We start from the raw sequence: 13,954 nt of genomic DNA, 5'->3' as shown, positions 1-13,954 counted from the left end.
ACTTAACTAAAACTGCAGAGTGCTATATAAATTGATTCTGACAAAGAAAGTGTCATAGAGACTCCAAGGATTAAGAATCAGCGAATTAGTACTGTGTATGTTTCAGTGAGAAAAATAGACCAGGATGTATGGGAGAACAGCCTAAGCTCCTCTTCAGTCTCAAAAAATTCCATTGCATAACAAGGTGTTCTGCAATCTAAAATCAGTCCCAAATCTCTCACTGAGCAATCCTGACCACAGAACTTTCCACCTAGAAGTGTAATATTGATTTAACATTCTGTTGTGCAGTACTAAGGCTTTCTTTCTTTCACAACTATTGCAGATGGATAAGATGGGGGAGAGTGGGGAAATATCAGATCAGACTTTCTTCTAGTAGTCTTCAGTTTGCTTTATCTATCATCTGCAGAGACACTCAGGTTGAAGGGTCCAAAATACCTACTATACAATAAGTAGGGATCCACAGTGGGTATCTGCTTGCTGCCTAATATAAATGTACGGGATTTGTAATGTAGTATGGATGTAATATACTAAAGCTGGTAGCAAAGACAATTATTCCCATCTCTACTGAGATAACTTCAAGAAAATAGTAGTAAATATTCTGCAGCTGATAGTTTGCAGAGAAAAAAAAAGCAAAGTGAATGATGTAAAAAATATTCTCACTTTTCTGAATATTAAAACTGACCTTAGGAGAGGGACAGGTTTTTTTATTCTCATGTTTTATGTGTTGTTTGAGCCATCTGGCTGGCAGTCAGAGCAACTGGACTGTCATTCGTCTCCACAAGAGAGGAATATAACCTGATTTTCCTACCATAATATGGACTGATAGAACAAGACATAAAAGCTTTTACCTGGAACAGAGCCTGGGAAGACTCCAGTGCCAGCTTTTATGGCATTTCAACTCAGTTTCGGAACAGGAGCAATTGGCCAGGCCAGAGCTGGTGACAGCCCTTTGCTGCTTGTCAGAGAAGAACCTGACACACAAGGGCAGAGGAGAAGGTTCAGCTACAATGTTTTTACTAAAACTAAGCCAAGATTTCTGAACTACAACATGATGGTTTGTCCAGTCAAAACAGTAACTGACGCATTGTCAGCAGGTCAGTTCAAGATTTAGGCCTATATAACATTGTAGAACAAAAATCATGTTCATCCTCCTTAGTTCCCCTGCTAGAGGATTGTGCTCCCACACAGATTCTGGGAAAGGTTAGTCTCTCCTTTAGACACCCTTAAAGTGGGAAACAGTTCTTAACATGCTTATTCCTTAAGACTATGCTTTTAAGTGTCCTATACAGAAAATATTTACCTGGGGAGTACTCAGCAACTTGTATTCTAGACAACGGGGCTGCAGCCTTTGCCTCAGGTTTTCTGTGTTGCACAGGTTCTCCAGCAAATAGAACTGTACTTCTGAGATTCTCCTCCCTTTCCTCTTTTCCCTGCCCATGAATCCCAGTTATAGTTTGCAGATGCTGTGTAGTGAAGCTCCAGAGTGGTGCTGAGCACCAGTGGGTTTATCTCAACCTCTGGGTCATAATCCAGACTGATGTCTAAGAAAGAGGATCTCTCATTACTTTCAGCCACACAGCCTTTGCCATGCCATTTACAGAAATAATGAATCTCTGTCCAAACCATTTATTTCAGTTCTGTAGGTGTTAGTGTAAAGATCACCACAGAAATACACACCAATGTACTTCTCCTCGCAGCTTGAATGAAAATTCTTATTGTGACTGAGATAAGATTTCAACTCCATCATTGTCACACCTCAGACATAATTTCTCATGAACACAGACTCCAAGTTAGGGCCAGGACCAGGAAAGGAGGGGATCCTGTTTGTAAAAGTGTGTCTCTGTTGACATGGATACAAAAGTTAGGTGTTGTGGAACTGTCTCCGCTGAGCCTCCAAAGTGATGTAAACACAGCAATGGTCTTTCATCTTACAGGGAGAGAGTATTACCTCTACACCCAAATAGCTTTAACACACATCTCCTTTGCACTGTTGTACTAAATATCACCCATTCAGCCCTGTCCTACGTTCACTACTAGTCAGCAGCCAAAGCTCTCTTTTCCCCATAAGAGCAGTAGATCACAGGTATCTGCCCACAGAGGCTTCCACCACTGGCCTCATTTTGTGGCTGTCTTACAGAAAGACAGTGCTATAATATTTCTCCATTTCCACATCTTTTTACCCTTGCAGAGGGCTTCTCCAGTTTCAGACAAAGACAGACACAACTGTCTGCAAAGCACCTCACTACCAATGACAGTGTCTAATTTTGAACATGCAGAAATTTAAAAACTCAATAGTAAATACCTTATATCACCGAATAGTGTATATTTTCAAGTCCATCCTCAAAACCAATCTCTATCTCTGCCCATAACATTTCAGGTTCTCATAGCAAAAGGGCTCTTCTGGTCATTAGTCCCATGTGCCCTCCTCCTGGAAGGTTCTTGCTAATAAAGCATTATCTCAACATTTCTTTTCAAGGAAGAACAAAAGGATGTAAAACGTATCTTCCTTTATTTGAAATTCTGTCATCTTACATACTGGCTACACAAAGCCTGGTTTGAAAGGCAATATTGGGGACAATTAGTGGTTCTTGTAGGTGTGAAATCCAATATTTCAATCTGATGGTTCAAACACAGAGAATACCAACACCACATGGGCAGTGAATCCTGACTTGTGTATAGAATTCAGTTTCTCAATATACACAGTATCGTGCGTTTGCACCCTCAGCACCAAGGGTTTCTGAAAATCTTAGGATAGCTTTAACTCACAATGCCATAGGGAGAATATTCACAGTTTAAAGATGCAGCCTGTATAAGAAAAGATTCTTCTCTCATTTATTCTTTCCTTTTTGTCTATTGCTTCTGCCCTGCTAGTCCAGATCCCTATCTCTAAGTGCCCCTGTCCATTTCAGGCTCAGCTGTGTCTTTGCTCCCCGGTACAAATAATTTTGAGCATGGTATTTAATCCCCAAATCAGTGACTAACTAAACAACACTTATTTTAGTTGTATGTGAGACATAGTTCATTTACATCTTAGTCTTCTGATAAATCAACATCTGACAATAGGAAAATTGGCAAAACCAAAAACTAAATTACTTTAATCTAGATGCAATCCAATTCTTGAGTTAAATAGATTTATAGGCAAATTACTTATAAGTTACTTGTGCTAAAATAATATCAAAGTCTCACAAAGAATATTCAAAATTAAAGCACAAGGTACCAAGAAAATCCAATGTATATGTAAATTTATGAACAGGACGACACTACAGTGCTTAAAGTAGTAGGTTTTTTCAAAAGAGATTCCCTCCCCAATTAACAAGTCAAAAGACTTGTTATTTTTGTCCGGAGAAAAACCCCAAAGTTTGCAAAAAGTAAGATGTCTCTATATTGCATGTTAATACACGTAAACTTGAATTAGGTGATACTACAGTAGTAACCCTTTAGCATTTAGTTCACTGTTGAACACCCACATTTTATAGTTACTGTCACTATGTGCTTTCTTGAATATTTGAATAGAATAAAAGGTTTACCAAAAATTTCTAACTCCTGTTGGCATCAGCATGCCCATCATAAAACTCTTAAAAAAGACATTAGTGTTGTTGGAAGTCAAGTGATTGGAACACAAGGGTTAGTACCTCCATCTCAAGTCAGCTGCAGCTTTTACGTCATAGTCCATTGAAGCTCCTTCATCAATGACAGTTTCCTGCATCAGAGAAACTCTGCAGTCCTTTAGCATCCTGATTAGAAATAATCAGCAGTAATCATCACCTAAACCAGTTCTTACTCTCTGAACACCTGACTGTTTTGGGTCCTGGGTGCCCAGGCAATTTTTAGACTGCCACCCTGGTATAAGCATTCTTTATGGGAAAGATGAGAATATAATTTCTGTCCCCTGAATAAAAAGAAATGCAACTGTATCCACAGTTTCTGTTTCCCATATATTTAATTAAATCTGATAGATTACAGAATATTGCCTTAAGGATGTTTCTGAGTCAAGGTGATTAATTTTTATTAAACATGATGAATATGATGATTTCCAAATCTTCTGAACTCTTTATTAACTATTTCCTCACAGAATATGTACTATGTTTCCCAGGTAATTTTGGTGGAAGTGCTACGTTTCACTGAAATACATATACTTAAGGCTACTGTAAACAGAAAAGAAAGTTACATCCACGATAGCTGGAAATTAGAAATAAGAAATTGTGCACAGGCCCCATGTTGCTTTATAGACTTCAAAACACCTTTTAACCTTCTTTTACTGGTAGGATTAACTGCTTCGCTTTTAAAGAGCAAAGAGGCTAGCTTAACAGGCAGTTCTAAGACACTGGAATATTACAATCACATTAGTTACTACAAAAGGAAAGACTGAGAAATCTTTAAAACCTTGGAAACAAAGTTCATATCATCAAAACCAGGACTGTATTAAATGGGTAAGTTTACAGAGGCAATCTTAATCACTGAAGGCAAGGAGTGTTCCTAGGAGGACTTAAAAATACCTTAACTGGATCCTTCCCAGCGCTGCCTACTGAGGGGAAAAAACAGACCCTGTGGGACATGCTGACTGAGGAGATGGCCTGAATCATTACAGCTATAAAAAGAAAACATGGGAGGGGAAAGAAAGGAAAAAGAGTAAGAGAAACAAAGGAAAAGAGAAATAAACATAATTGCAGCTGGACGTGGTATGAGAAAGACACTTCTGCACACTGCTCAAAATTTGATTTTATTTAAATTCAGGGGAAAAGAAATCCTCAAATTTCAAACTCTGCATGAAAGCAAGCAAAGCTACCAACAGTAGTGTCACAGTCCTGAAGTCCACAGCTTGGAGGCAACATGCCTGCTGGCTGCTCAGAAAAGGACTCTGGAATTAGGGTCCTAAGGAAGGACCAGCAAGAGCAGAAGCCACATTCCTGCCAGGGAAGCAAATGTATTGCAGCAAACCTGTCTGTGACTCACAGAACAGCTGAAAATGGGATCAAATTGTTTTATGGAAATGATTCAAACAACTGCCATCCACTTTTCCCCCCACTATCTCTAGCCATGTTTCTGGCACTTCACTAAGAAGGGAAAAATAGTATCAATTAGGTTTACAAGTTTCCAACCAGAAAGTGAATAAATCTGAAGACTACAATAACGCAGCCACACACGAATAATAATGGGAAACATAACCATGACTCTTGGGTTTGCTACTGTTGCACCACAGCCCATCTAGGAACCTACACTAATAGATCATGTAAGAGAATTACTCAATAAGGCTACAGAAACCTCCTCCGTGGGAGCAGCAGTGGACACCTCTGGCTTTCAGCCTGACTCCATGTATCTCCTTGTTCTCCTGTTCCCTCTCACTTGCTGTGTACTGAAATCTGAAAGAAGGAGACACTGTGGTGGTGAACAGCAAAGGATTATGACACTGGAGCATTATCAGGTGTTACAATGTATTCAGTGAGGACATGTCTTTCTCTTCAGCATGAGTCTCATTGCAATTAGCTATCATCCTAACTCTTCTTTCCTATATGGTCAATGAAAGAACCCACACAATGCAGGAGCCACCACATGTACTTTACTGTATAATAGGTAAATAGTTACTTTTACAGAGCCTTCTGGCTGTGTGCATTTCATCTCTTTCAGATTTTCCCACTTCTAACCCAGGAACCCCCGATGCCTTTCTTTCTTTCTCTTTCCTCCTCCACTAGGAGGTTACCAGTGGCACTTAGTAAACAGGAACAGACATGTGGCATCAGATTTCCACATGCAAATCCCATACTCTAAACCCATGTGTTTTTCCCTTTTCTAAAGATAAATGAAAGATTTGGTTCAAAGTTTCTAGTTTTCTACATCAGCTTACCAGGATTTTACGGTTTACCTGATGAGCTTGAATACTATTCTCTGAAGAACTCCTTTGTGCTTCTCAATTTCTTAAATACCCACTCTGGTTTATGTCTTAGCCTCTGAGGAAAGACACAGTTGATTCAGGCACAGATCTTGTAGTCAGATATCCAGATCAAATACATACTTTATTCACAGTCAGCACAGGACTGTAACACTATTTTTAGAGAAAGATTTTCCACTCAGATATAATATTCAAGGTTCAGCACATAACATTGTTTGCTTTTACCCATTAGCTGGCTGAGTAAACTCCCCTTTTCTGCCCATAGTTGGCAATTAACTCCCACTTTCCCCTCATCGTACATGAAAAACACAGTGGTAGTTAGGATCAGAGGAAGAAAGACAGCAGACAGCTCGGTAGAGACAGCTGGACTCCAAAACATAAATAACTTCCATGCCAGAGTGTGACAACTTAGGGCTTTGCTGCAGTTTCCATGGCAGCTGCAGCAACCACTGGACCACGGCAGCCAAGGAGGCCAGGGTGAATGGAGACACAGCTCAACAACAGCAAGTGGTGTGCCACAAGATTGCTTCCCAAGGGAAGCCTGGAGATGGGGGTGAGCAATTGGCAGCGCTTGGTTCCAGCTCAAACAGGAGCACCCAGGGGTGCCGTTCCCTTTCTATCAGGGGAAATGAAAAGGAAGCATCAGCCGTGAGCCATTATGATGCAGTTATACTCCTTTCTTAATGCCAGGGGGAACTTGTTCAAGCCCTGTTTTGTTTTGTTTTGATTTTTCCTTTCACTGCCTTGTTCCCCCATGCCAGCCCTGTAGTTGTAACCCAGGTGGCTGTGTGCATGGTGGGGGCTGTGGCTTGGCCACCAGCCGAGAGCAGCCCCGTGCCCTGGGCTCACTCGGCACAGCCAGCATGTGTGTCACTCAGAAAGGTCTGGCATCAACGTTAGCAACCTTCCATTTTAGCCTTCTGTAGGAGTGATTTCGTTTTTCTTTTGACTGCATGCAGAGAGTAGAGAGACAAAGTGTAGGCATGAGATGGTCTTCTTTTCCCTTTTGGCAAATGAAACGGTGTTTGAAAACAAAATGGAGTTTGTGGCTTGTTATCAGTACCAGATACTAATTTCTTTGCCTGTGGTAGACCCCACAGCCTGCCAGTATTTCTCTCAGAATAAGGAATATAGCCCCTGAACTAAGCAAATACAAATAATTCATTCAATAAAATACTTCAAGTTGAATTAGGAGAGTTATGGCATGATTAAGAATAAAATGTCGCCTTAACTTTATTTAAGATTAAGTTGTCCTGAACCAAAAATAAAGTCTATGTCATTACCAAGGTAAGAATTTTGTGCCTTGATTTATTTGCAACCAGACTACACTGAAGCAGGAGCTGAGATGACAAACCCAAGTGACTAGCCAGGTCTATATAAAGGCACAAGGAAACACTTCAAGATAAATGAGAAGCGAGATTCAGGGCATCTTCTTTTATGCTTAAAATAAAATTTGGATGAAATTATGATGCATAAGTGTATTAAAAACCCACCTGGAAAACAGTGATTTGAAGTCCCCTTATCCCTGACCCACTTAAAGCTCATGAGGCATTTACCAGTCAGCCTGAGATTTGTCTGGGCAGCCAACGGCAGTGCCTGAGGGCAAGCAAACACTCCTAGTTGTACGGCATTCGCTGATGCATGCCTGACACGCAAGAACAGTCTTGTACAAAGTGCAGGCGGCTGGAGTCATTAATGAAATGGTGCTGCCGCTTTCATTAAAGCAGTCAGACACAGGATGGGAGTGCTCTGTTCAACTCTTGTCTCACCTTCAGGACATTCAAAACTCTCATCCTCTTTCAACCACCGCCTTCACCTTGTGTGCTGAATCTCAGCTGCTCTGCAGGCAAGAAAAGAATGGCACCGCACAGGAGAAAAGAGGAGGATGCCTCTCTACCAAGCAATATTTACATGGAAGGCCTGAAATTCAGTTCCCTGACCATCTAATATAAAATTCCCCTTAAAAAATTAAAATCTTAGGTGATAGCATTTGAACCTTTCCAGTGACAAGTACCTATTTTTTAGGAATGCAGCACCCGTGTCTGGGGTTACCAAGTATCTACTCTTGAATGTTTCTCTAGACCACCTGAGGTACCAAACTGGAGAAGACACAGAATCGAGCATATTTGTTCTTCTGGTCACTATCTACCCATCAGGTATGAAATGTGACCTGCTTAGAACTGTTTGTCAGTCAGACTTAAAGTGTAATCAAAATCTAGGTAGGTCCATATCATCCCTGCAGACTAAAATAAAACTATGATTTGACAATCCTGATTATTTATGTTTCAACAATGAAGGAAGGGAAAGTAAGTTTCTCAGTAAAGTTTTCAAAGTAAAATGATTGGCTGAGTATCTGCCAGAATAACTTCTTGACAGCTAGTTATGGAATTTTTCCTGAGTAGTATCAGAGGGTGGTGGAGTAAAAGTTCAAATGTACATATTTACTTATCTACACTCAACATTCTTGTTACTGTACATGAATATTTATGCTTGAGTTATCTTTGAAATGAACTCTTGCCTGAAATTCCTTGTCAGAAAGCTGTAATGGGGTACAAGCTTGCCTCCTTCAGATTCTTGCATGTATACACTTGGTGAGACTTTCTCAGATGATACTGTTTTACATACCATACTACATATGCATGCACTGTATACTGAATTTACACCTATGTATATGCATATACTTTTGGAAGTGGGTAGCTGTCTCTGAAAAGACACATAATGCTATGAACTTACAGCCTGTGCTGCAAATCCAGCACAAGAACTGTGACTTCTCAGTTATAGATAGACCTAAGAATGGGCCTATGAATAGGCCTATTGATTGTTGGGTTTTTTTGGTTGTCAGTCAATTTACTTAGTCACATAGTAACAATTTGTTATATGCTGTGGTCTAGAGATTTTGCCTTTGCTTACTTTTCTTTTTCCCCCTAGGTTTTATCCCATAAAGAGAATTAGTAAATTGGGTTATCACATACAGTAAAACAGTTTTATGATCTTTTATTCACTCTTAAGTTACTCAAATGTGTGCATAAATACAAAAATACTGAAGTGTACCAATTATTTAAGTTGAAAAGTTAAACACAAGGAAGGATGAAGTAGGATTACAGTTGTTTATACAGGCTCAGTTCTAACTTGGAGTTCAATCTTTAATGACATGGCCACTCATTATCACTTTTCCTTACAGGATTCATAATATATTTAGGACCGAATATGGACAGAGTTCATTGCTGAACATGTTTCATAGTTTGTTTTTCCTTGTTCAGTGTTTACTATTATGTAACTCCTGTGGAAATGAACTAACACAGCTGGGAGAAGTTTGGAGACAGTCTGTACAGTGGGGTAGTCAGCAAGAGTACAAAACTACATTATATGCATGTGCCTTAAAATTAAAACGAAAGCAAAACAGAAAAAAACAATTGTTCTGACAAAACATTGGCCAGTGATTGCTCTATTTGTAACTAAGTATGCCAATATAAAATGCATTATGCTGTAATGCCGTAATGCATAAATGACCAGGCTGACTAATCAGCTTAAGGGAAGTTCTATGTTCTGGGATAGAAAATTGTTTAAAGCACCAGGCAATTTCAGGATGTTTTTTACAGAAATTTATAATAAAAAAGAGACCTGTGGATCATTTAGGGAATGAGAAATCTATAACAAGACATGTTTTTTATTGGCTGCAGAAATATGGCCTCTTTGGAAATTTTTCTGAAATTCAAATAAGTGCCAGAAAGTAAAAAATTCCCCACAGATATGCAATGTTCTTTTTCTTCTTTCCAAATGCTTTTATCTCTTTGTTAATTACAATAAGAATTCACTTCACTCATGAGTCTGACACTGACCACACTCCAAGAACGTTGACATCATTACATTGACATCAAATGAATGCTACCCTTGTCTAATAATAATCTCAGACAATAACCTTCCAATTCACTTTCTGAGGTTCAGTAGCCTACGAAACGTTTTCCTTTCCTAAGACTGACACAGTTAGCATGTTGCCACTGTTTATTTTTACCATAATTAATATTGTAATTTGAGTAATTAGCACATATGAGAAATATGCTTGGTATTATATTTATAATTATAAATAATATAATGCTACTATTGTACTGACATTGAATATGTCCCAGTTAAAGCAATTTCAAAAATTTATGTAAAATACTCATAGTCAATATAATAAAATTTGAAAGCAGTTCAGGATCAAAGTATTCTTAAGGAATAAATCTCTGCAAATGCTAATATAAAGGAGAAATTTATAAAACAGATTTGTCTTGAGAAGAGCAAACTTTCTCAAGTTCATAGAGATTTCAGGGTTCTCACTGAGAGATTTATGAAGATACAGTACTTATCTTTTCTCATTTATGGAAGTGGTAAAGACCTTCTAAGTCATAAATTCAGGAGAGACTCCTTTAAGAAAAGTACAGGAAACTAAAGAGAAGGATCATGAGAGAGCAACCTAACTGTACATGAGAATGTATTTTGTTATTGGAAAATTTTTACAAAGAAAATCTGGAGCCTTGTGTAGAAAACCTGATAATTAATAAATCAACATATCAATGGGGTTGAGAACACTTTTCTAAAAAGTAAAAGTTGTTGGGAAAATGAATGGAAAGATGCAAAATGCAAAATCTAAGGTTATTGGGGGAGATCTTTTCTCAGCTTTCATAACAAAAAACCAGAATTACAACATAGACATGGCATCATGTTTATGAGGCAAGAAAAACACTATTTCATATTAGTATTAAAGATTGCATTTGAGAATTCTATTTCATTTCAGACAATAGTGAAGGTAATACCATGTTAAAATATTTTATCCTGCATCTGTATTATCAATGACTGCACACACAAACACAGTTACTCTCCTGGAGTTCCAAAAAAATCTAGTAGACCCAGTGAAATTACTTCATCCTAAAATACCCATTTCTGTTTTTCATTGTGAAGTAGTTTTCAAAATGAAAATTTAACTTGCCCAGCATCAGCTGAGGAAGGCATCATGTCAATGTATAATATAAAATAAAAATATTTCATTATTAGTTTTATTTTTAAATGATTCATACCTAACTCAAATATTGAAAAATATAGAAAAGGAGTGTACTTTTATGGTGCTATCATTCCAACCATAAAGAATAATGTACAGGATATTTCTGCTGCTTGTAAAGGAAGCATGCTGGCTGACATGAGTCTAAATCATGGGTCTGATATATTCAGGACAGCGTAACAGGAAATAGAAGAAAATAAAAAGAAGCAAAGATTGGGAAAAGGTAATGACAAATTCAGTAAATCTGAACTTGAGGCAAAGACATTGTATCATTCTAAACTATGTTGTTTTAACATTAATCCACATCTACCATTTTTGTGGCAAATGTTCATACTAACAAATGACAACACAACTTTGCAGTTTACTTCTGCCTTGGGGTAGTTAATGCTAAACTGCACTGATGCCCTAGATATTACACTTTGACACTGATGACCATAGAGAGTTCTACGTTATCCACTTCAGCTGTCTCTTCTCCAGTATAAAGATTTATACTTTGTCTCATATGTTTGTCATATAGCTAATTTTGATCATCCTCGTCATCTTTCCTCCTAACATTTCTAAGTCTATCGTCCTTAGTGGTGGAGTTCGCAGTATGAGGTTTATGGTTGGACTTAATGGTCTGAAGGGTCTTTTCCAACTTTAATGATTCCATGAGTCTATGATTCTATTGAATCTTGTAAGTCCTTATTAATAAGCCCTTGTTATATATAGAAAGGCTGCAATCAGGTCCTCCCAGAGACTTCTCTAATCCAGGCTGAATAGCTCTAACTCTCTCAGCCTCTCCTCATAGTAGAGGTGTTCCATCCCTCTGGCCATTTCTGTGACCCTCCTCCAGTCCCGCTCCAACAGGTCTATGTCCTTCTTGTGCTGGGGATCCCAGAGCTGGATGCAGTACTCCAGGTGAGGTATCACAAGAGTGGAGTAGGGGCCAGAATCACGTCCCTCGACCTGCTAGACATGCTTTTGTCTATGCAGCCCAGGATATGGCTGGCTTTCTGGGCTGCAAGTGCACATCGCCAGCTCATGTCCAATTTTTAATCTACCAATATCCCCAAATCCTTCTCTGCAGAGTTGCTCTTAATCCCTTCATCCCCCAGTCTGTATAGATAATGGGAATTGCCCAACCCAGGTGCAGGACCCTGCACTGAGCCTTGTTGAACTTCATAATGTTCACATTGGCCAACTTCTCAAGCCTGTCAAAGTCCCTCTGGGTGGCATACCTTCCCCCTAGAGAATCAAGTGCACCATTCAACTTGCTGAAGGTCCACTCAATCCCACTGTCCATTTCATTAATAAATATATTGAACAGTACTGGTACCAATACAGACTGCTAAGGGACATCACTTCTTACTCATCTCCGTTTGGACATTAAGCCATAGACTGCAACATGTTGGATGTGGTCATCCATCCAATTCCATATCCATCCAGCAATTCATCTGTCAAATCCATATCTCTCCAATGTAGAGACAAGAATGATGTGTGGAATTGTGTCAAAGACCTTACAGGAGTCAAGGTAGATGAATGATTTTGCTGCTCTCAAAACAGAAATAAAATGTACCCTTATGTACATTATGTACACGTATGTTGGTTCATTATTATGTATCTGTTTAAGCTTTTCTTCAGTTTATTGAGCCACCTATATAAAGATGTAGGTAATGAGAACAAAAAAGAATATTTAATAATATATAATCAGCAAATGCTCCTGCTTACCAAGTGTGTGCAAAGTAGCTTGACTGAGATTAAACTGTTCCACTAGAAGTATCTGAATTTACAGAAAATGATTCAATGATCACTGAATTTGGTAGTACAGATTAGAGAGATGGTCCAGCTCTTGCTACCGGATGACCAGTTCATATGTGTCTCTTCTTCCCATGAGCAAAACAAACTGTCTAAAAAAGTTACATTAAGAACTGAAACCATTCTCTCATTCATTTGCAGGTCTTACTTTTAGACACTAACATTTAATTAACTTTCCTCTGATACTGGTTTTTATTTAAGCACAGTAATTCTTATCTTCATTCAGGCAGTCCTATTACCTTTATTGGGGGTGCTCAAATACAGTGTTAAAGTTAAGAACAGTCTTACGTGGTCTTGTATGTAGGCTGTGTGTTGCACCTCAGTATTAGGTGCCTCAGTTCTCCACAGCATTACATGAATTTTGTGTCAAAGCAAATACAATTCTGTAGACAGTGTTTCAATGGCATAAATCCAATAAGACTCTGCGGAGAAATAAGCATTAGAGTCAAATCTTCAGCTTGGAAATTAGATTGTCATGATGCCAGGACAGTTTATTTCTACATGTCTTGTGTTATTGTTTGTGAGTAAGAGGGTCATTATTCTAACAATATTATTGCTTTCTGTGGTCCTTTTTTTTTTTTTTTTTAAAAAAGCTTACAAATCATATTAGGCAATTTTTAATAATCTTAATAAACCATTAAGAAAATGGAAAACCAAGTAAAGGAAAATTTCTTGTTGTGTAGGAAACGGGCAACTGAAGCAGTATAAAAGTAAAACTAAACCTCTCAGTGTTAAAACAGAAAAAGTGGGACACACCTGAACTGGATTTCATTAAGCCAGGAACTATCTGTCTTCCAGAACTTATCTCAAATTGCTGCTTTAAATGAAGTAACCTACTGGGAAATATTACTTAAATTATGTAGTTCATAAGCTTATTAAGATTGAACTGTTTAATAAAAATAATGCTTGTAGCTATTTGTATGATTCCTTGAATTTCCCTGTGTATTATATGTTTTTACTAAATAGACTGAAGATTTTTTCACATTCACCATCCTATAACTGATTAAAACTTGCCTCTTTTCCATTTTGTAATTGGAGTCCACGTTTTATTTATAGGATGAATAAGAAGGGACAAGTAAGAGGACTGAATTTTTGCCTTTGGGAATATATGCATAAGTCTAAGAAAACGGTTTGTTTCTACATAGTATTACACATCAACCTGTTGTTGAATAAGTTAACAGTTGTTTAAAAAGTTTTGATTTTCAGGTCCAGTTTCTAAGGCAATAATAAATGTA

Source organism: Phalacrocorax aristotelis, chromosome 3 (genome assembly GCF_949628215.1).
Source record: "Phalacrocorax aristotelis chromosome 3, bGulAri2.1, whole genome shotgun sequence".
NCBI classification, from domain to species: domain Eukaryota; kingdom Metazoa; phylum Chordata; class Aves; order Suliformes; family Phalacrocoracidae; genus Phalacrocorax; species Phalacrocorax aristotelis.
Note: the sequence above shows the minus strand (reverse complement) of the source record.